The sequence below is a fragment of the Schistocerca gregaria genome, chromosome 5 (genome assembly GCF_023897955.1).
Source record: "Schistocerca gregaria isolate iqSchGreg1 chromosome 5, iqSchGreg1.2, whole genome shotgun sequence".
Classification (NCBI taxonomy): domain Eukaryota; kingdom Metazoa; phylum Arthropoda; class Insecta; order Orthoptera; family Acrididae; genus Schistocerca; species Schistocerca gregaria.
In genome coordinates, this window is record NC_064924.1 from 117,692,952 (window position 1) to 117,717,984 (window position 25,033).

Below are 25,033 nucleotides of genomic sequence, written 5' to 3' on the forward strand. Positions count from 1 at the left end.
ACCTTGTTTCGAAGTGGGATTATTAAATTCTTATTGAAGTCGTAGGATACTTCGCCTGTCTCATATGTCTTGCAGAGCAGGTGGGATTGGTGTGTCGTTTACGGCCCTCCTAAGTGCCTTAGTAATTCTACGTGAATGTCGTTTACTCCGGCAACCTTCGTGTTCATTTCGACTGTGTAGTACTTTTGCATATTCCTTGCATCTTTCAGTTTTCTATGCTTTGCGTAGTCGTGGTTTGCCGTCGCTGCTCTTGGTGTTGAGACAGCTGCATTTTTTGGTGTAGGAGAGGGGCGTGGGTGTTCTGGGACATCTTTTTTTCCCCTACAGGTTGTTAGTTGTATGTGCTCGGAATTAATCAGAAAAATATGAAATACGTCTACTGAAATGTACCCTGATTAAAATGTCCCTTTTAACTCTGTGAAAGTACTGTGATAACGCATCTCACCCCATTTCATGAAAAACGTGGCAATGGCAGAACGGATTTCGCACAGTAGCTAAATAGGGCCCATAGAGTGGTTAATTTACTTTAATGACTATATTTCCTAACAAAAGAATTTCCCTTTGACCATGAAAAGTTCAATATGCTCACTCTGTGGGCAGCATGCACTTTTGGCTCATAAATGGAAGAGATTATTAAACAAGTAAATTAGTTGACTTTCGATTAAGCATGTAGAAACTTTTTTGTCATATTATACAAGTAAATTGGTTTACTTTCGATTAAGAACGTAAAAACGTTTAAGTCAAACCGATAGTGAATTGTTTCAGTCGTTTCCTAACGTTGAAACGAGTTGTTCAGTGAAAGAAAATTTTAAGTACATTATATTTAAGTGAAATCACATGGTAACAGTTGTAGTTTGTATTAATAAAAGCAGATTATCTCACACATTCATACAGTTTCAGTTAACGTTATTACCATCGTTTCCCCAAAATTAAATTCTCTACAATTTCTGTTGAAATCTTGGAGCAACTGCCTGGAACTTAAAAAGCAAATTGGCGCAAGTAGTAAATCAGTTAAAAATTTTACGAAGTTACGTCTTTGCTTCTCTGGATGTTCTGGAAAACTATTGGAGATATCCGTCTGGGACATGTTTTTATTAGATTCACCAGACCAATAATAAGAAAATAAATTGAATTTATGCTTTACTTTAAGCTCGTACAGTTTTGCGATGGCTTCACAGTAGCGAAGTTGCTAAATTTCAGGCAAAATATTTTATTAGCCGTAACTCCGCAACTAAATATTTGCGGACCTATGTTTATATGAACTTTTTTCTTTACTTTTGCTTTCAGAATAACATTTTAAAGTATTTGCATATCTTCGTGAATCACCATGTATATAGTTTAAGAATGGGATGTTGTGTGAATAAATGTAGAATTGTATCATCTGTTAATTATTGTAACTCAGAAGTACAATCGTCTGACATCAATATGGAGAGTCACTATCATAAGAAGCACGTGATAGCTATACCAAGGCAAGACAAAGACTGCGTTTACGAAATATTCACGGGACGTAGAAAAATGCAACTAATCGTTAGGTGAATGATGAATGAATATTGTTTATCTTGGTTACATATCAAACGTACAGTGTGGCAAAAGAGATTCTGAGCCACACTAATGGAACAGCGTGTCCCATGACACTGCTCACAATGGCTCAGTACAGAGTTGAACACTTTGCATCAATACAGATGGCCTAACTACTCATCGCAGAAAATATTACCTCGTCTTGCGCTACTTATTCACACAGAACTGCTGTTTGCGAACCTCGTTACAATCATTCACATTCAGACTTAGAGCCCAGTCATCAGCCACATTACATTTCTCTAAATATCAATCAGAGCAACCACACTTCTCCATACAGCCATACGACAGCACAAGAAAGACTAGGTCACCCTCATTACAACGTTTTGTCGTACATCGAATTGTGGGCCACACTGGACACTCAGGCCAACTACAACTCGTACTGAGCAAGCACCCGCTTGCCACGACTATCGTTACGGAAAGCCGGTAAGCAGATTATCATACCAAAGGCTACTCGCGAGTTCACGGTCGCATAACAAAAAATAACTGAAAGTTGACAAATTTAACAGGTAACTTTGAAGGCGTCATTTCTTCCCCTAGTCAAGCTTGCTCATACAGCCTAGCATTAGCCTTTTTTTCACCTGCTTCACGTCCGTCGTTCTCGGAAACAGTAAACAGATCACGAAAACCTTAGCTTTAGTGTAACCATCGAATGAAAATAAACTACTTTGTATTGTAGAACTATTTAACGAATGTGTTTATCTACCACACACGGCAACTTAAAATTTATCTACCTCAGACACAAATGTATGTCATGGTTGTTGTTAATGTCCACTCTGGAAACAATCAGTGTGGCGAACTTTTTATATTAATGATTCTAACTCTTCGAATTCAATATTTCAAATAAATTTTTATTTTGGTTACTAGTTCGCAGCTACACACGAGCCACCTACAGACCGTCAAATCATTCCCGATTAGGGTCATTGCCTGAAGGGCTCAACACAAACTTAAATTCGTTTTTTTGTTTTAAATGACACCATCTACACAAAACGTGTGAGTAAAATAAGGTTACATCATAATAAACGAAAAGCACCAGTTTGCTTTTGTTCTACAGTATTACTTTAACGGTAGGTGTAATACTGGAGAGCAAAAGCAAATTTTTACAATAAATGTAATATAAGTTTACATCGTACATCACTAAACAAGTGGGACGCAGGTCATAAAACTAAGGTAATATGCCATTATAACGTAGTATTTGGCAAAATTTAATTAGAAATATCAGCAGTCTTCCTTTCAACATACTGTTCCCACCCATGCAACAACAATTCCCCAGTGGAGTTTTTGCATGGATACCGACATAGGACATTGCTTCCGCAGCAATCAGCCCATCTTCCGCAGCGATTTAAGTTTAATGTAAGTGATTTGCTCTTTTCCTGAGTTTATGCAGATACAGGCGCTGAGCACGAGATCTTAGCAACAAAGTCTTCGAAGACTTGGGCCGCTCTTTGTATGTCTTACAGTGTCCAGATGGAGTGCAGAAGCGTCACCAGAAGCAGCATAGGTTTTGTGTTCTGCATAGGTACAAACACATTTTATAACAGCTATTGACCGCGACATGGAGACCGGAAGAACGAAAACATGTGTGTCCACAAGAAAAAGACAGATCGACAGGTGAACGAATAACCGAGACAAGCGCAAGTCGTAGCCGAGTCGTCTAACATATCACAATCCAAGGGAAACTCCGAATTTCAAGATGTTATCAGGCAAGGGCAAAATTATACGACACACAGTTGTCAGGGGCTGGCACCATTCCACATGCTTACAATGGCGGCCGCCTACAGCCCGAGTATCTCTGACGTCTTCTCCCAATCGATACCCGGGCTATGCGAGAAATCATAACCACCCTCAGATACTAAAGGCTCCGACATCCAGCAGCAGGATTCTCATTTCCAGATTCCGAGCCCAGGAAGGGCCATTAGCCTGAGCCACCTTCACCTCCCTTGGAAAACTCGCCACCAGCGCTGGAAGGAGAACCAATGACCGACCACACAGCACTGTTCACCAAAGCGCCAGCAGCCCCAGCCGTAAGAGGTGCCCCACTTCGCCCTTCTGCCTCCCATTGGGCCACCGTGGGCCCACAAGTAGCCACTGCGGCTTCGGCCATGGATGATGATGTTCCGTACCTGGATGCTGGTGTGCACCCTTTGGCTGGTTTCTTCAGCAAATGTTTCCAGCCATTTGCAAGACTGATGTCTGGTTGCGCATTTGCTCATGGACGATGATGTTCCTTCCGTCCCTGGATGTGGGTGTGCACCCTATGGCTCGTTTTGTAGCTGACGTTTCCAGTCATTTGCAAGACGAATGTCACGTAGCAAACAGGAGCTTGTCATCTGTTGAATTTTTGGCCTCATCACCGCGTCGGGTAGCCGTGCGGCCTAGGGCGCCTTGCAACTGCTCTTCCGACTTACGCCGACGGAGGTTCGTGTCCTCTCTCGAGCATAGGTGTGTGTGTTGTCCATAGTGTAAGTTCGGTTAAGAGATTAAGTAGGGTGTAAGCCTAGGGACCGATGACATCAGCAGGTTGGTCCCATAGAACTTACCACAAATTCCTAATTTACAATTTCCGCTTCTTTTACTCTTGCACCTACACTTGCAGCACGCCCTCCCCTACCCAAAACCCTAGCTGTTGTTTGCGGCAGTACCAGTACACAGTGAGGAGTGAGGAGTTTTAAGAGAGAGAGGAATGTAGTGTCATACACTATCGACACCACGGCAGACAATCAACGTCGTTGGATTAGCAGTAACTCACGTGATTGCCACACCAATGGTTGACCAGCTTGTAGATAAACATTCTGCTTCTACTCACATGTAGCACACGGCCACTGAGTCAACATAAGAAGACGTCACACTCACCCCAGCCATGTCAAATAGTGGAGTTCACTCACAGCATTCGAAGCCTGCTGGTAAGCATCAGCTATCTCTTTTTACCAGCTATGACAAATTGTTTGTGTTAGGGAGATAATAGAATCCAATTAAACTCACTGAACTGAAGAGTTAAGAGCATATTACATGTGTCTCTCATTACTTTCTGTTTCATCACCCACCTATTCCTTGGCATCTGCCCAGCACCGACCCAATGACTTTACCATAGAAACTGCATCCACTTGTCCAGAAATTGTATCAACGGTCGCTTTTGAACCCCATAGTGAGCATATGACCCTATTTACTGTAAATGTTGTTCAGCTGTTGTTGTTCAGAGCTGAATCGGATAGTGAGTTGGTAGCTGCTCTAACGAGTTACAAAACTAAACACGGCAGTCCGCGTCATCTAATGTATCATCAATACTTTGTTGGCCACGTTGATGAATTACGGAAGCAGACGGTTTCCCGAAATCGATATACTCCCTCCATACTACAACAAGTAATGTGTCCGCCACCTGCACTGCCCTGGAAGAGGATGATGATGATGAAGATGTTTGGTTTGTGGGGCGCTGAACTGCGCGGTCATCAACGCCCACAGAAAGTCCCAATTTTTACGCAGTCCAATCTAGCAACTGTCACGAATGATGATGATGAGGATGAAATGATGAGGACAAAACAAACACCGAGACCCCGGCAGAGAAAGTCCCCCATCCGCCCGGGAATCGAAGCCGGAACCCCATGATCCAGAGGCAGCAACGCTAACCACTAGACCACGAGCTGCGGACGTACTATTCTGGACGATTGCTGATCTACTTCCAATCAGTTACTTCCATACTATAAGGCTTCCCATTCTGCTCTTGATTGTTAAGCTAATAGACTGTACTAAGTCTATAGATACATGATTCGGCGAACTGTCCGATTCTACATGGGAATAAAAACACCGTTTCTCCATTATGTGATTACATTGCGCAAGACTGTATTATGACAACGCTCGTTAGTCACACACTGTTATTACTAGTCATTGCCAGGGAATGATTAATAGTAACAGCTGTTCTTACGTTTCTAGTGTGATGCACCTCACAAGTAAGTCATTACAATCGAATTATTACGATATGTCGATTCATGCACATCTATAAATGACAGCGAACGTCAGAAAGATATTTCCTAACTGATGGAATAATTAGATTTCCGAAGCTTAACTTTAGATGTATCTATGCCTTAGTAAAAATGTTGACTAATGGGATTCTTCTTGTTCATAGAACGGCAATTATAACGACGTCAGAACGAGAGAAAATTAGTTTTTTTAGAGTATGTCGATGTAATCGGGACAATATGGACTTAGCGAAACGAAAACCGTTGAACATAGTTTATTAAAGAGCTAAGCAATATGAGCAATCCTAGAGTCTCTACATAGGTACGGAAAGAAAGCTTTCCAGTAAGTGTACAGAGGGCGGGAGAGGATAGCACATGGAGTGAAGTAGGTCGCAAAACTTGGGAGGCGGAAGTTGGAACGCAAATGCTTCGTCGCTGTCCGTTGTTTGCCCAAGGAAGAAAATCTGCCATGCGCGAACTGCAGAACTGCTTCTGATTCCTATATCCGATGTGTGTAGCACGCAGGGTAAATGATGCGTGAAATGGGTTGTCTGAAAGCAATGAGAAAACCATTTCCGGAGCGTAGAAAATCGCTGCGACGTATCCTATTTTTCTGTTTACTTCTTCAAGTATTGCCCTCTAAACATCCAGAAACTCACACTACATGTAAGGAATTGTCATTCAGATAAGCCATTATCTTTCAGAACAATACAATATCACTGCCAGAAAGAATTTTCAGTACCTATATCTTAAGAGCAATGTAAAGGCATTTTTATAATTAATTAATCATTTAAAAACATGAAAACTGATTCAGTTTGTCACCTAGTGTGACATGAGGGCTTATGTCATATTTACAACTCGTTTTATTGCTGATGTTCGATCAAAATGGTTCAATTGGCTCTGAACACTATGGGACTTAACTTCTGAGGTCATCAGTCCCACAGAACTTAGAACTCCTTAAACCTAACTAACCTAAGGACATCACACACATCCATGCCCGAGGCAGGATTCGAACATGCGACCGTAGCGGTCGCGCTGTTCCAGACTGTAGCGCCTAGAACCACTCGGCCACCCCGGCCGGCTAATGTTCGATCACTTGCATTCCGAAGAGATCACTGAAATTGATTGCAGGCTCTTGTTCAAGTCAGTGTGGAGATAGGGCCTGTCATAGTACACACCTTCCCGTAAATACCGACAACACATTATATGCTCATATTTTGCGTGAAAACTTTCAGTGTTGTATAAAACAGCATACGGCGTGGCTTCATAGACCATGACTCGTATATTATGAAGTTTGACGGGGATGGACGAAGCGCGGGAAAGTATCCGTCGACTATACGAATGCACGCAATTAGAAAATAACGCAGAGGAGACCAAAATGATGCATGTCGCAGCAACTTGGCTTCAATAATTCAACCCCGTATCAGTCTGACCGATACTACGGAGGTAATGCCTTAATCTTGTACTGTCTAAAAATGTGCATAAAATGTTTCAACGGTTGAAGAGAAATCTGCCATACGTTTAGATATTTTAAAACGTGTTCGTCTACAAGAGATGCATTATCATCTGACTCTGATACTTTCATCACCCTTAAAAAATTGAATGGTCCTTCACAGCAGAGTTACAAGATTAGATGTAACAGGCTTAACATACTAGTTTTTACCTGTACAGCCTTCTATTCTGTAATTCAATACCTCTTTGTTACTTGTTTGTTGACACAGGGCAGAGTTCGCTATGTTCTACCTGTTCTTAATTTGTAGCACTATTTTAAAATTAGCACCTCTTGTACTAAACGTTACTTAGCAAGATCACCGTGAACCACGCGCTTGTTGGAGCCATACTGCCACATAAGAGATCTGTGTACTTGTTGGGGAACAGATAGTCTGAAGAGAGCGTTAGTTTTGTTTTAGTTTTCGCCTAAGTGTTTTTGTACGTGGCAAAGAGAATTAGTATTATAGCGTACGTAGTAACGTAATGTTTTATTTAGGGGCAATATACGTAAAATAATCTTAGTTTTTAGGCAGTTATGTATCTGTATTCGTTGTACTTTGCTTGCAGGAAAGCGGCAACCAGAAAATGGCGACTTAACTTGTAACGTACCGCACGAAGTTACCGATTTTGTACCGGTAAAATTCGGCAGACTTGCTCGATAATGAAGTTTGAAAAATTCGTTTAGCATTATCAGTGGAATTTAGTGTTTATAAATGATGTGAATCTTGTAACGTGTCCTTTATCCTAAGTCATTTATTACGTAGTTATCTTTTATTACGTTATGGCAACATTGAGGCATTATGGAAAGGGGAGCACAGATTAACGGTTGTACTGTTAGAGATGTAACAGTATATGTAAATGTGGTTTATGTGCCTAAGCCAACAATTAAGAGGCATGCATGAAGTATACACGAAAATGCAAAATGGGATACCAGATTCCTGAATTGTACGACATGCAGATGTTTGGAAAATTTAATTTAGTGTGCTTATTTTTTCAGAATCTCCAGTTTTTAAATCAGGTCCCAAGAACTACATCGTGCAGTTTAGGGTGGCATTGTTTAAATAATCTTAGAACTTGCCGTTTACACTCCAATAAATAAAATCTCAGAAGTGGTACATAAATCTGTCGGAGTACGAAGAGGTTGAGACCTCTTCTGAACAGCACGTTGCAGGGCATTCCCTATATGCTCAATAATGTTCATGGCCGGGGGCTTTGGTGGCCAGTGAAAGTGTTTAAACTCAGAAGAGTGTTCCTAGAGCCACTCCGTAGCAATTCTGGACGTGTGCGGTATCGCGGTGTCCTCCTGGAATTGCCCCTCAGAATGCAAAATGGACATGAATGGAGGCAGTTGATCAGACAGAAGGCTTGCTTACGTGTCTCCTATGAGTCGTATCTTGACGTATCACGGTTCCCATATCATTCCAACTGCACACGCCTCACGCCATTACAGAGCCTCCACCAGCCTGAACAGTCCCTTGCTGATACGTAAGGTCCATGGATTCATGAGGTTGTCTCCATACCCGTACATGTCCATCCGCTCGATACAGTTTGAAACGAGTCTCGACCGGCCAGGTAACATGTTTCCAGTCATCAACAGTCAAATGTCGGTGTTGACGAGGAAAGGCGAAGCGTAAAGCTTTCCGTCGTGCAGTCATCAAGGCTACACGAGTGGGCCTTCGGCTCTGAAGCCCATATCGATGATGTTTCGTTGAATGATTTTAATAAACATTTTGATGAGTTGACATCACATCAGCTGAGAAGAGAGTTGAATGGTTCGTACGCTGACGCTTGTTGACGGTCCACCATTGAAATCTGCAGCAATTTTCGGAAAGATTGTACTTCTGTCACGTTAAACGATTCTCTTCAGCTGTCGTTGGTCCCGTTGTTGCAGCGATGTCGGAAATTCGATGTTTTACATATTCGTGACATTGAAGGTACACAAGTGGAATGGTCGTACGGGAAAAATCCACATTTCATAGGTACCTAGAGGATGCCGTGTCCCATCGCTTGTGCGCAGATTGTAACATCACATTCAAACTCACTTACATCTCAATAAACTGCCGTTGTAGAAACAGTAACCGATGTAGTAATGGCGCCAGACACTTTTTGTCTTACACTCCTGGAAATTGAAATAAGAACACCGTGAATTCATTGTCCCAGGAAGGGGAAACTTTATTGACACATTCCTGGGGTCAGATACATCACATGATCACTCTGACAGAACCACAGGCACATAGACACAGGCAACAGAGCATACACAATGTCGGCACTAGTACAGTGTATATCCACCTTTCGCAGCAATGCAGGCTGCTATTCTCTCATGGAGACGATCGTAGAGATGCTGGATGTAGTCCTGTGGAACGGCTTGCCATGCCATTTCCACCTGGCGCCTCAGTTGGACCAGCGTTCCTGCTGGACGTGCAGACCGCGTGAGACGACGCTTCATCCAGTCCCAAACATGCTCAATGGGGGACAGATCCGGAGATCTTGCTGGCCAGGGTAGTTGACTTACACCTTCTAGAGCACGTTGGGTGGCACGGGATACATGCGGACGTGCATTGTCCTGTTGGAACATCAAGTTCCCTTGCCGGTCTAGGAATGGTAGAACGATGGGTTCGATGACAGTTTTGGTGTACCGTGCACTATTCAGTGTCCCCTCGACGATCACCAGAGGTGTACGGCCAGTGTAGGAGATCGCTCCCCACACCATGATGCCGGGTGTTGGCCCTGTGTGCCTCGGTCGTATGCAGTCCTGATTGTGGCGCTCACCTGCACGGCGCCAAACACGCATACGACAATCATTGGCACCAAGGCAGAAGCGACTCTCATCCCTGAAGACGACACGTCTCCATTCGTCCCTCCATTCACGCTTGTCGCGACACCACTGGAGGCGGGCTGCACGATGTTGGGGCGTGAGCGGAAGACGGCCTAACGGTGTGCGGGACCGTGGCCCAGCTTCATGGAGAGGGTTGCGAATGGTCCTCGCCGATACCCCAGGAGCAACAGTGTCCCTAATTTGCTGGGAAGTGGCGGTGCGGTCCCCTACGGCAGTGCGTAGGATCCTACGGTCTTGGCGTGCATCCGTGCGTCGCTGCGGTCCGGTCCCAGGTCGACGGGCACGTGCACCTTCCGCCGACCACTGTCGACAACATCGATGTACTGTGGAGACCTCACGCCCCACGTGTTGAGCAATTCGGCGGTACGTCCACCCGGCCTCCCGCATGCCCACTATACGCCCTCCCTCAAAGTCCGTCAACTGCACATACGGTTCACGACCACGCTGTCGCGGCATGCTACCAGTGTTAAAGACTGCGATGGAGCTCCGTATGCCACGGCAAACTGGCTGACACTGACGGCGGCGGTGCACAAATGCTGCGCAGCTAGCGCCATTCGACGGCCAACACCGCGGTTCCTGGTGTGTCCGCTGTGCCGTGCGTGTGATCATTGCTTGTACAGCCCTCTCGCAATGTCTGGAGCAAGTATGGTTGGTCTGACACACCGGTGTCAATGTGTTCTTTTTTCCATTTCCAGGAGTGTATATAGGCGTTGCCGACCGCAGCGCCGTAGTCTCCCTATTTATATATCTCAGTATTTGAATACGCATGCTTATAACAGTTTCATGGGGCTTCAGTCTAAATAAAATCTCAAAAGTGGTACAATTTAGGCACCCCTCTCCTGTGTATAATTTCATCAAACAGTTTTAGATAACGCAAACCATTTCCTTTCAGCATAGCAAACTAAATCATTTTTCACATATTGAAAACACATATTCCTATAGGGAATACTCCTGTGCAGGAAGACGAGGGAAGGACTTACGAGTGGTTGTGCAGGGTTGGTCTTTTCAAGCAAGAACAGGAGCATGGTGAGTCGTTGTACGAAGCGTATGTCATCATCGGAAGAAGGCCGCGTAAAACTTGAAAACTTGCTCGATCTCCCACGTGTTGGCCGGCGGCGCACAGCGTAAATGGGCTGCTTCTGTGTTGGCAGGGCCGTGTAGCGCTTTGCATTGGACCTCTCACTGCGATTTCTTTGTAAGATACTCTGTGGCTGGTTGGACTCGTAAGTTAATGGCCAGCAGTGTTGGAAGTACTGTTGGGCAGTTGGAGGTGAACAGCCAGCAGTGATGGATGTTAAATGTGAGAAGTTAGCATTGATGGAGGGTAGAGGTCTGAAGTGTTAGCGTAGGCTAACGACCTGGAAGTATCCTACTTGGAGACTGAACATTTTTTATGATTACGTATCTTTTTATTGGATGTCAAAGACGATTTAGATTCGTGTCTGAACTCGATGTCACATTATTAAGGTAAAGTATAAGTTATTTGTTTGCAACAAAATCTTTCCTTTGCTAACCACTTGCCTATTAGTAGTTAGTGGCTTCAGTAGTTATAATCTTTTATTTAGCTGGCAGTATTGACGGTCGCTGTATTGCAGTAGCTCGCGCAATGAACATTTTTGTGAGGTATATGCTTAATGAAATGTATAGTTTGTGGTTAAGATTTCTTTTTATTCAGAGCCATTCTTTTGAACTAATTATGTGAAGGAAGGTTGTAATTTTTTTTCAGCAGTCAGATTGCGTTGGGCTAGAATATTGTGGGTCAGTGTTGGCATGATAAAAAAAGTAAAGAGAACGTAGGCTTAGTACGTTCAGGTTTACTCAGCTGTTTCAGAATCAAATAACGTAGAATTTCAATCTTCTCAGTCATTCAGCAATATAAGTACAGACACACACATTTAAATAAAGACGTTTCAACAGGTATCATTTCTGCAGTGTTGTAACGTACGGACACTCTCATTCAAGGTGAACGACGGACCACATTCGAACAACTCACTGCACTACTGGACGTCTCTGTTGATAGCTGAACCGTGGATTTACTTCCAAAATTTTTCTTAAAGAATTTACTTTATTTACTAGCGATACATCAAGAATATTAACACATTTAATCACACTATGTGAGCGTGGAAGTAGTTGCCAGTGGGTAACTGATGAAAACAAATTTCTTTCAACAAATGGAAATTTTATTCCTAAGAACTCTCTCTTTAAAAAAAAAGTGATTTAAAAATTATAATCAGACAGTACCCTCTAAATATCAAGTTACAATTTGTTCAGGGGCAGAAATAACAATCTTTTTTGTTGTTGACAGTATGACCTTTCGGGCTCAGAACCTTGCCGCTCCCCTTTAACAGGGCCGTAGTCACGACCGCTCACAACAACCTCTGAAAGACTACACTAGTGCTAATCTGCAATACACCACATTACTTTACATTAAAATTTTTAACAACTCACGCAAACACATAAACTATGCACCCCGTAGGAGGGATTGAAGTTGTACAAAACACTCACATTAAAAAAAAGAAACTTGCCACCGAAAGTGCAACTTGTTTTTAAAAGAAAACTCTTAGGGTGGAATGGCGGCAACTTTATATACTAAAATGACCTATTAAATAAATTCCCATGAGGCAGTCGTACATAAAATGTACAAACATGCTCAACATTACACATATACCGCCTCTCAAGAAGATAGGCAAGATAAAAACATGTGTCAGGAATTCGGCCGTTACACTTCACGCAATAAATTCGTTAACACCGAATCCGACAAACATGACAGAGGCTGCTATTAACGTACGGTAGACCATCAGAAAAGCAGAGAGACATTAACTGCGTAACAAATGCGCATGAGAGACAGACGAGCAAGCTGGGGACGAGAGACTGACCAAGAAAGCAAGTAGAATTTAACAAGTAAATGAAACATCATATCACGAATCACTTAACTTCTAATAAATTGCGATGTCTGGCGAAGACCTGGCGCAGCACCCCCAAAACGCTCTCCCCAACCGTCCGCTGCCAGCCGGTTCAACGGACGCAGGAAGGCGCGCCGATCTCCCGTCTCACGGCTTCGCAGCTCGCACCGGCCAGCCCGATGTCGTAGACTGACTCCTGTTCCTCTCGTGTCAACCGCGAAGCCACTACCCGTCGCTTTACGGGGCGGCCCGCTGGACTGACGTGGCGACTTCATATGCGCCGACGCTCAAGACGGACAAGTGTCTCAAAATGCGCGACCGACCAACCAATCGCTCCAAGCCCCATTACCATTGCCTGGACAAACTCGAGAAGACTTGCGGCCTAACACATATTAGCACTCCGGACGACAGAGAGACACTGACTGCCCGACACTGACCTGGCTGACCAACTGACCAGACTCTCCCCTTAGCGAGCTCATCGCGCCCCTTAAATGCACGTGAACAGGCTACCTTTCCCTTTTCCCACCAGAGAGAGACACGAAAGCTGCGATTGCCACAGCGGCGCCACCGCTGGAAACGGAGGGTGACTGCTTCACCCAACGCGCTGCGGTGCGCTCTTCAATACAGCAATTTTTACCACCGCTCAGTAGCGCAGACACATGCATCCATCAGTTCGGTTACTCCAAGCTGTGTGCGCGCTGGGTGCCTCGCTGGGTAGCAGAAGACCTCAAAGAGCATCTGTGCCGAATTTCTAACAGCTGTCTATGTAGTGACACTACACCACATCTCCTCCGATGAAAGAGGTCAAAGCCGTTGGCTGAGCCGCTACAGTCATGGCGACAGTCTGCTGGGGACTCTAGAGGGGTTATTCTGTTTGGTGTTGTACCTCATAGCGCTACGATCAACTCGGAAGTGTATTGTAACTACCCTTAGTGAAATGACTTCAGCGTGTTTGACGGCACAAAAATGCAAACGAGCTTCTCCTCCTCCAGGACAACGCAATTCCCCACACAAGTCTGTTCGTCAGAGAGGAGCTCACAGAACTTCATTGCACTGTTCTTCCTCTCCCACCCTGCAACCCGTATCTGGCACCTTCTGCCTTCTATATTTTCGGTCCAATGAAGGTTGCCGTCCGCGGGCAACTGCACGTGGATGTGGGGAAGTTATTGATGGAGCAAGACGTTGGCTCCGACGCCGACCAGTAGGGTGGTACCATACGGGCATACAGGCCTTCCAAGTAAGGTGGCATAAGGCTGTCGCAGTGAACGGAGATGAGTTTGAACAACAGGGTTTTGTATTGGAATCTGGAATACAACCAACACACTTACAGAAAAAAAGAACGTGTTGCAAATAGAGCGTGCCTAGGGAAAATGAGGTGTGTGCCAGGTAGCCCCTCAGGGCACGATTGGGAGTGGTAGGAGCGAAAGGAGACTGCATGTCGTCAGGTCGGATGTAGAATACCGAGCTGGAGCCAGTAGTCTGAAACTCATACTCGTCTCGCAACCTCTGGAGACACACGTGATATCCTCCCTCGTCTCCTATGGCTTGCTGCAGGCGACGCTATGAGGCGTACATCGACAGCAGTACCGATCCGAGTGAAATATGCTTTGGCTGGAAACAGTGCCCATTTCTGAGTAAGAGTTGTGGGAATAGTCTCGCAACAAGACAACAGCCTATTGTTTGAGAGAAAGAGGGATTTTAAATTGACAGTTGAAACCTTCCCGTCTAATATTGGATGAACGTTTGCTTGCTGACTGAACGCTGCGTCTCTTAAAATCTTTTAACTGCTGCTCAGTCAAGACTACCTGCTGATTATTACGACGAAACATAAAATGTGTTGTCGCCGTGGCCCTCAGTCGTTACCTGAAATTATTAAGACTGATTCTTACCTTTAATTATTTATACTGGATCGCCATCTGACTGCTACAGCAAACTGTGGAATGAATATACTTACTTCTCTTTAACATAATTATAAGCTGCTGGTGGAGTTTCATAATACTTTGTGACTGGAATTCTTTAAGTTGAAGTTAATTTAGATTTGATAAAAGCTGAAGCTCAGTTTAGACTTTTCTTTTAAGATAACAATAAATTCCGTAAAGCATTTACGTGAATGATTTTGGGATAGAAAATTCTTAATGCATTTAATCTGGTAGAAGTTAACTATATTCTGAGAACGATCTTGACAAACAATTACAAGGGGTATAGTTCTTTACAAAAATTCTTAAAAAGTAGCGTTGCGCTACATACCTAATTTTCCATCAAAATTACATAACTATATTCTGAGAACGATCTTGACAAACAATTACAAGGGGCATAGTTCTTTACAAAAATTCTTAAAAACTAGCATTGCGCTACATATAGCGAGTGGCTGGCGAGCACACCGCTTCTTTCAAAGTGTTAATTCATACCTCGCTTACAGCGACCTCCTCTCATGTCTCGCTAGCTACGACTGCCTCGTCTCACATCTTACTCGCAACTGCTCGCTTCCAACGCTCAATGCAACAAAAGTGCGGTCTCGCCGCCAACAATGGTTTTTGGTGCAGACAATCCCTGCTACCATTACAGATGTATTACTGCGCGCTGTTTCCCGCTCTTTCTCAAAATGTATCTATGCGCGGTTTCCCGCTCTTTCTCAATAATACACAATGCAATTTAATTAACAAAACAATTTAAATAAGAAACAGTTCAGATAATTACATGCTAAAACAGTTTAAATACGCCTATTACATAATTACATATGCCGCTACTCGGCTTTCTTAAAATTTTACTACGTTGTTGAGTCATATGGACTCAACATAAGTATAAAATTTGATTATAGAAAATAGTTTGAACAAAGTGTATACACAAATGCTGTCATACGAAATGATTTGTCTATCTCTAATAAAGAGAATATGTAAATAGAAAGGGTTTTAGTAGGAATTGTACATCAAGTAAAATTTGGTTCCCTTAAATTTAACAACAAGAATAAGAGTAAATGTGAAAATCAATATACAGATCATATGAAGCAATTGAAAGTTTACATTATGAAACATTTAATTCAAATTGGCATCTCTTAGTACCACAATTAAGGAAGGTACAAAAGGAATTGGATAGCATGGTCAAAGCACTGGCAACTGTCTGTGAATGCACTCAAAAGTCTGTTCCTTTCCCTCACATAGCACAACACCAGGCTTCGCCATGTGGTTCCATCATCGCCTTGCTCCATAGTTTTAGTGTACCCAAACACTAAGTACGTCGTCGAATAGCCTGAGTTGCCGCAGCCACATCAGGATTAAGTTCCATTTCCAATGGTCCATTAAGGTTGGTGGTGTGCATCTTGGTATGCAAACACCTATTGTCGTACATCGTACTGTGGTGTGTATCTAGGTATGCAGGCACCAATTGACATACATCGGGCTGTGGTGTGCATCTAGGTATGCAAACACCTCGTCGAGAACATCATTGGTTGAAGTCACGTGTTTCACAATTCACTGATTCTGTGCTCAATAACCATGGGGATGCACAGGAATTAAGGTACGGGTAAAATTGTTTTGGCAATGGGTTCACGGACATTGTTGGTACCATAATTTGACTACCAAATAATTTTCCCTATGACAAAATATGTTGTGTCGTAATTTGTAACAATATGTAGTTTTAATTTAAGAATTCTTCCAGAAAATTATTCCCATATATAAAAGACATAAAAGTTCCTACTTATTCAGTATTTGATAGTATACAGATTTGTTATAGACAAGTACATTATTACTTATTCTGTATTTACATATCTTAGTTTCTTACATCATTAATTATAAATTTTGTTGACAATGCATTTCTTGACTTACTGTCCTAAAATTTTATCTTCCATTCAGGGGTGTAGTCATCAGTTATGAGTCGTCAAATGTCAGGTCATAATATACAATAAAATTACTGTCATAAAATTATTTAAAGTATTCTCTTGCAGCTGAAAATTAAGGTAAACATTATTCTGGTTAGACATTGTAATGTGTGGTCCCCATCCATAGTGTTGCAATGTGTCACATGCTAGCAAAATTATTTCTTAACATTATACATTTCTTATATACTAACATAACATACACATTCTTCTTCTGCATCTGTGTCAACTCTCTGCATAACCTGTTATAAACATTCAGCATTAATTAACGTCAGCGCACGGCATGACTTATTATAAAACATTCAGTATTAATTATCGTCAGTGCACGGCATGACTTCAATAAACGTCTTCTGGTACTTCTCGTCCGCTCCTGGCATGACCTATAAAACACTTTATCATAATATTAACTGCTGCAAAATCACGTCAGCTCCCGGCATGACCTATAAAATTTCTGTAATGACAATTAGCGTCAGCTATCTGCGTGACCTAAAGATTCACATCCTTATTCTAACTAAAACTACGTTTCATTTTGATGACGTGTGACAACAATGCTGCATTCTGGAATAAAGAGTACATGTTAATGTTACCACTAAAATAATTGATTAATGAACGATCTATATTATCAGTTTAGCTATTGCAAAAATCGACATTTTCTTAAGTAATTATGTCACGTTATAAAAAAAATTTCTTTCATTTATGAGCTCTCAGTGCACAAATTCATACGTCGTGTCGTTGTCTGCATGTTCTCTTTAAGTTAGGAAATGTTTCTCGTGTTTTTATTTGTCTTGGCTGGCGTAGCATCATTAAGTACTGCTGTGTTCTTTAAGGTACGGTGAAATATTAGCGGCCCGCTGCGTGTCGCGGCTTTGTTTGTTACTGAAGCGCGCTGAAACTACCATTGTTGCATACTTACGTGTCACGCCATCCTTTCGTCAGCTGAAATGCAAAAATTTAAGTCAAGAAATGTTTCACGTTGGATACATGATGATTCCCTAATGATTTCTTCTTACGTAGCGTTTCCACATGCACTACATTAGCGTGTGGAATATTACGAACTCTGTAAGGGCCTGCATACACAAGTTCGAATTTACGGCATCTGTGCTTACCTTTGTTGGAAAGAAAATGAGTGCGAATCAGTACTTTGTCGCCAATCTCGTACTTCTGTAGTCGACTTACGTGCTTCTGTTGTTTCTTCCGCCGATCTGCAGCTCTTTTAGTGTTTGCTAATGCTGTGTCTATTATTTCACAATGTCGAAGCCTACACTTCTTAGGAAAAGTAATTAGTTCGGTAATTTTGTTCGGTGGGTCTTTATTTGTCAGTATTACGGTTGGTGATAGCATCGTAGATTCATTGGGTATTGCATTTATCACTTCTTGAAACTGTAAAATATATTTATCCCATGTTGTATGTCTTTTATGACAATAAATTCTGCATAACTTCCCGATCTCTTTCATTATTCTTTCTGATGGGTTGGAAGAACTGTGATATCTTGATATGTAAATAGGTGTTACGTTCTTACTTTCTAACATTTTCTTCCATACGTCTGACCTAAACTGCGGACCGTTATCCGAAATAACCTTCTGTACACGTCCTACTACTGATAGAAAATCTCTTACAAACGCTCTTGATACTGTTCTTGCTGTTGCTTTCCTTAGTGGAGAAAATGTTACAAATTTGGATGTTAGTTCTACAGCTACAAAAATATAACTATAACCATTATTTGTTCTGGTGATTGGACCGAAAAGATCCACTGCTGCCATGTGTCTTAACTTGACCGGTATGATGGGATACAATGGTGGAATGTGTGACACTGTTGATGATTTAGCTTTTTGACATATCTTGCATGATGCTATTACTTTTCTTATGTGTTTTTCCATGTTATTAAAGTGGCAATTTTGTCGCAGAATCAGAAAGCATTTCCTCGCTCCGTAGTGTCCATAACTTAGATGTGTATACCATATCAGTTTATTTACGATCCCTTCTGGAATGCATAAAAGCCAATTATTACCGTCTCGGTATGATCGAATAAAGAGTATATTTTGATGTACAGTGTAATGAAGTCTGACTTTAGCGTTACTTCTGTCTTTCCAAAGCGTTACAATCTCTTTCAGTGTTTCATCTTTCTGCTGTTCTCTCTCTATATCCTGTAATGCTGCTGATATAAAGTTTTCGAAAGCTACTTGTTTAATATACATAATACTATGGTTGTTGTAGCAAAAGGTATTTTCTTTCTCCATGCGTTTATTGTGAATGGACCTCGACAATGCGTCGGCAACAGTATTCTGCGTGCCTGGAATGTGTATAATGGTAAAATCAAACTCTTGTAAGTATAATTTCCTGCGGCTTAATCTATCGTGCGTAAGTTTTGCTGACAATAAAAACTGGATTGCTCGGTGATCGGTATATATTGTTGTATGTCGGTCATATAGAAAATGACGGAATCGCTTAAAAGCGTAAATTACACATAGTGTCTCTAATTCTGTTACAGAATAATTGCGCTCTGCTGGAGAAAGTATCCTGCTTGCAAAAGCAATGTGTTTCACGACTGTCTTATCTTCTTCCTTTATTTCTTGGAAAATATGTACTCCTAGTGCTGTGGTTGAACTATCTGTTGCAACGGAAAAATTTTGTGTTGGGTCAGGGTGTGATGACAAAGGTGCTTTTAATAATGCTTCTTTCAAGTTCTCGAATTCAGCTTCAACGTCTTCATTCCATGACCAAAGTGTGTTTTTACTTGTAAGCTGGTATAGCAAGGGCGTGTCTAATGCTTTGTAGTGGATAAATTTTCTAAAATAATTGATAAGACCTAAAAAGCTCCAAAGTTCCTTTTTGTTTGTTGGCACGTCGATGTCTTTCAGTGCTTGCAATTTGTCAGGGTCTGGTGCGATACCTGTTTGTGAGATAATGTGCCCTAGAAATTTTATTGACGCTTTACCAAATTCAGATTTACGCAAGTTTATAGTTATACCATTCTGCTCGAATGTATTCAGTAATTGTTGAAGAGTATGATTGTGTTGTTCCCAGTTTTCTGCTGCAATTAAAATGTCATCGACATATGTAGTAATTTTGTTTTTCAGATCTTGTGGTAGAATAGTATTCATGCCTCGTATAAAGGCGGCAGACGAAATCGTTAGTCCAATCGGAAGTTTACAAAATTGATAGCATTCCCCAAAGCAAAGGAATGCCGTATATTTTCGGCAATTTGGGTGTAGTTGGATTTGCCAAAACCCTGATTTGAGGTCGAGTGTAGTATAAATGGAGGTGCCATGAAATTTTTGCAGTAACTCTTCTAACGTCTGTGGTCGGTCGGTTTCTGTAATGATTATTTTATTAACTTGACGTGAATCTAAAACTAAACGTAGTGATCCATCCTTCTTTTCAACAATGTGTAGTGGATTTATATATTGGCTGGCTGCTGGTTCTATTATTCCTTGATCGATCATTGCTCGTAATTCTTTCTTAACTGCTTCTTTGTGTATGTGTGGGATTGGATAATGCTTTGCTTTGAAAGTCTCGTGTGGTTTCACCTGAAACTCGTACATAAATCCTGTCATTATTCCTGGAACATTGGCAAAAACTGCTTTGTGTTGTACCAGAATATTTTCAAGTTCTGTGCGTTCTGCGTCGCATTTTGCTACACTATTGTCTACCTTGCGTGTAATTGTCTCGAACATATTGTACTCCTGTTCCTCTACCAAGTCATTATTAAGTGTGTTCGTGTATAGTGCGATATAACAATCGTTATCTTGAGAATCAGTAATAATCTCGATCCTGTGCATATTTTGTTCTTCGGAGGATACTGTGTTTTGAAATCTTACGATCACTTCCCTGTTTTCCTTTTGTAGTGTGAGGTATGACGATTTGAAGTCAATCTTCGCATCGTACTGAACAAGAAAATTTATTCCTAATATCATGTCTGTTGTTAAATTCGGAACTATCCAACAATCACTGTGGAACGTTTCCCCTGCAAAAAACAAATGTTAATTGTGTCTGTCTTTTAACTTCAATGCCTTTTCCTGCAAAAGCTCCCTTGACCTTCGTTCTGTTTAAAGGAAATACTGGGTAATCATTATTGCTATTGCATCTGTTAAATGTGTCTTCGTTAATTACGCACATAGGTGAACCTGAATCAATTATCGCTAAAATATTGTGCGACTGTAAATTTATCTCTATTATTGGGTGATATATTGTTTTCTGTAGGATTGGTTTTTCCTGTAACAATGTGTCTCTCACGTCGTCAAATGTAATGGCATTTTCGGTCGTTATGTTTTCTCTGTGTGATTTCATAGTATCGACATTAAGAGATTCATTGCAGGTTTTCTCTAGTCATAATTCTTCCGATATGTGATTTTCAGCTTGGGAGTTTGGTATGTGTTCTATCAACTGTACAGTTCTGCCGTTTTGATTATTAGCAGTGTCTGGTGGATGAAATCAGGTGCCTGGTACATTCATACGGTAACGCAGCTGTTGGGCCCTGTTGTAGTTTCCGTTAAAATTGTCATTGTGGAACGTCCTCGGCGGTCTGTGTTCGTTTTCTTTTCTCCTGTCGTTATAACTGTGACTGTACGGCAGCCCACCTGCACCCCGTAGAAACGTTTGTTTTTGTTCATTTTGCGGTCGACCCGCGTAATGGCCTTCCCCGGTCGCATTATCTGAGCGATGATTCATATGGAAATTTGACCTATTCGGTTGCGTGTTAAGTCTCGGATTCTGTTGCTGTCCTGAATATAAATTTACCGTGTCAGTATAATGTTTTTCATTACTCCTGTTTTCGTTGTCATTTTCGCTGCGAAAGCGTTTACTCGGATTGTTATTACTAAATCGTGTTTGTTCAAAAGTAGCTGAGTTTGTTTGTTTTCCGTTCTGTCGTGAAAAATTTTTGTTAACAAATGCGTAGTCTGCCTGGTGTGCTTCTAATAGTTGTAAGACGTCTCTAAAAGCGGATACATTGTCCTTTTGTTGCCCTGTCAGTAATGACACTTTCAAAGCTCTGGGCAGTTTTGAAATGGAAAGCTGTATTAATGCCGACTGACTGTATGGCTCGTTGAGGTACTGATTCTGTTCCACCTTGTACTCGAAAAATTGTGTGATTGTTGGAAAGGTAGAATTTTCATAGTTTGGCAAACTAAGTAGCCGATCTTTGATGCTGTTTTGTGTAGTGTCAGACCAATATGCTGATAAAAATGCTTCCTCAAATGCTTCTACGGAAAAACATTGTCTAGCAATTGGTCGCATTCGTCGTGCTGGTTCTCCTTCAAGAAAACTGACAATAAATTCTAACTTATGTTGTACTGGCCATGATGGTGGAAGTGCTCCCCTGAACTGTTGGATAAAATCCAACGGATGTATTTGCGCCCTGTCGTTTTTAAATGTTTTAAACTTTTTAACTGAAAGAAAATGTTTGTGATCAAAACTGTCCTGTCTGTGTGTGTAAGTGTTGTCGTATTGTCTTGAATATGGATTCGGGTGTCTTTCTTCCTGGGTAAAATCTCTTACTCTCTGAAGTCTACCAACATTATATGTATTATGGATCTGAGGCATTTCGTAACGGTGTGTGTTCTGTTGAAAATGATTATGTGCGGCGGTTTCTTGTGCGTCCGCTATCTCTTGCTGTAGAGAATTTATTTGCTGATGCAATGAATCATTACGCGATTTTAGATCTGTGATAGTTTGTTGTATATTTGTCAATGGCGTGTTATTACTATTAGAGTTCTGTTGCACTGGGACTGGTGCAGTGTCGTCTGATCTCTCGTCATTGTTAGTATCTAAAAGATCTATTCTTGTAGTGAGTTCATTGATCTTTTCTGTCAGTTCGTTTCGTAATTTACGGTTGCTTTTGGTGACTTTCTTAAAATCTGCCTTTAAATTTTCTGTGTCATGGTTAATTTCTATGTGTTCTATTTTGTCAGTTAGTGTCTGAACGTCCTCTGTTAATTTATCTTTAACATTCTGGATTTCAGTGTCTGTAGAAGTTTTCACATCGATTGTCTGTGTTTGGATTTCTGTAAGCCTGTCTTGTATTTGATTATTTGTTTCTTTGACCGTTTCGATTCCTTCCGAGATCGACTGTATGTGATTGTCTACATATGTTTTGCCCTGGGTAAACACTTTCTTTTTGTCGTCCTGACGCTGTTTAGTGATTGTTTGTAGTAATTCTTTTCGTTCTTTATCCTGCGATCGCACCAGTTTACGGTGACGTATCAAACAGTTTTCTGTGTGATTGTTAAAACGTTCATCAATCTGAGCGATTTGTTTAGCAAAGTTTTCTGTCATTGTTTCCCGTATACTAACTGCAAATGTTGCTTGGTTATCGGATATTTCTTGAATTTTGTCGCGTAATTCTTGTGTTGATTGTGAACATTTTTCAGCGACTCTTTGAATTTCTACTTTGATTTCGTGTTTTAGATTTTGGTACATGTTGTCTAATTTCTGATCTGTGTGTGCGTGTTCTGCCTTAATTTCGTTTTTTAGATCTTGTGACCTTTTTTCTAATTCTTGTGACCCTCTGTTAAAGTTTTGATTCATGTCTCATTTGTAGCAAAAATGCCATTATTGGATCCGTTTCGGATTGACTTCTGTGTGTATTTGTATTCGTTGTTAAAGGCTGTAGATCTGTGTTCATTTGAACATCCTCAGATGATTGTGACTGCGTCACGTTTTCCGTAATTTCGGAATTTTGGTCATGAGAACTGTTGGATCTGCTACGCAGGTTGTGTAGCTGTGTACCGTTTGAATCTAAATCAGTGCTTAATGGAGTCTCTCTGTCTGACTGCATTGTAGTGGTTTCGTTACTGAAACTGTTATGTCTACTATGCGGAATTTGTGACTGTGTACCGTCTGTTGCATTTAATACCAAATTATTTTGCACTACCGTTTCATTGTCTGTGGGCATTTCTGAAGTTACTTGTTCGTTAAACGCTTCCATATTGTTACAGTTATTAAATGTCTGTTCACCTAACGTTTCAGAATCAGGGTTTTCACACGTATTATTACTGCCTATTCCAGAAAAGAATCTCTCGTCAGTATTTTGTACAGTTTTATCAGTTTCAGAACGAGTAATTATTCTGCGGGACATTGTCTATAATCATCACACGCAACAAAAAGTTTTATCAGTTTGAGAACGAGTAATTATTCTGCGGGACATTGTCTATAATCATCACACGCAACAAAATATATCACTGTTCAAAGCGGATTCAACACTGAACAAACACTTTTCAACGCCGAATCAATAAAGCAAACAGAATTGCCGATGACCTGTGAATAAAAGTTATACACTTTAGTATATGCGTTGCGCCACTTAACAGTAACTTATTCACACTATTATCAAAGTCAGTATATTCATATCCACAGTAGATTCGCTAAAATGTCGTACTGAATGGATATCGCCAAGTGAAACCTTCCCGTCTAATATTGGATGAACGTTTGCTTGCTGACTGAACGCTGCGTCTCTTAAAATCTTTTAACTGCTGCTCAGTCAAGACTACCTGCTGATTATTACGACGAAACATAAAATGTGTTGTCGCCGTGGCCCTCAGTCGTTACCTGAAATTATTAAGACTGATTCTTACCTTTAATTATTTATACTGGATCGCCATCTGACTGCTACAGCAAACTGTGGAATGAATATACTTACTTCTCTTTAACATAATTATAAGCTGCTGGTGGAGTTTCATAATACTTTGTGACTGGAATTCTTTAAGTTGAAGTTAATTTAGATTTGATAAAAGCTGAAGCTCAGTTTAGACTTTTCTTTTAAGATAACAATAAATTCCGTAAAGCATTTACGTGAATGATTTTGGGATAGAAAATTCTTAATGCATTTAATCTGGTAGAAGTTAACTATATTCTGAGAACGATCTTGACAAACAATTACAAGGGGTATAGTTCTTTACAAAAATTCTTAAAAAGTAGCGTTGCGCTACATACCTAATTTTCCATCAAAATTACATAACTATATTCTGAGAACGATCTTGACAAACAATTACAAGGGGCATAGTTCTTTACAAAAATTCTTAAAAACTAGCATTGCGCTACATATAGCGAGTGGCTGGCGAGCACACCGCTTCTTTCAAAGTGTTAATTCATACCTCGCTTACAGCGACCTCCTCTCATGTCTCGCTAGCTACGACTGCCTCGTCTCACATCTTACTCGCAACTGCTCGCTTCCAACGCTCAATGCTACAAAAGTGCGGTCTCGCCGCCAACAATGGTTTTTGGTGCAGACAATCCCTGCTACCATTACAGATGTATTACTGCGCGCTGTTTCCCGCTCTTTCTCAAAATGTATCTATGCGCGGTTTCCCGCTCTTTCTCAATAATACACAATGCAATTTAATTAACAAAACAATTTAAATAAGAAACAGTTCAGATAATTACATGCTAAAACAGTTTAAATACGCCTAT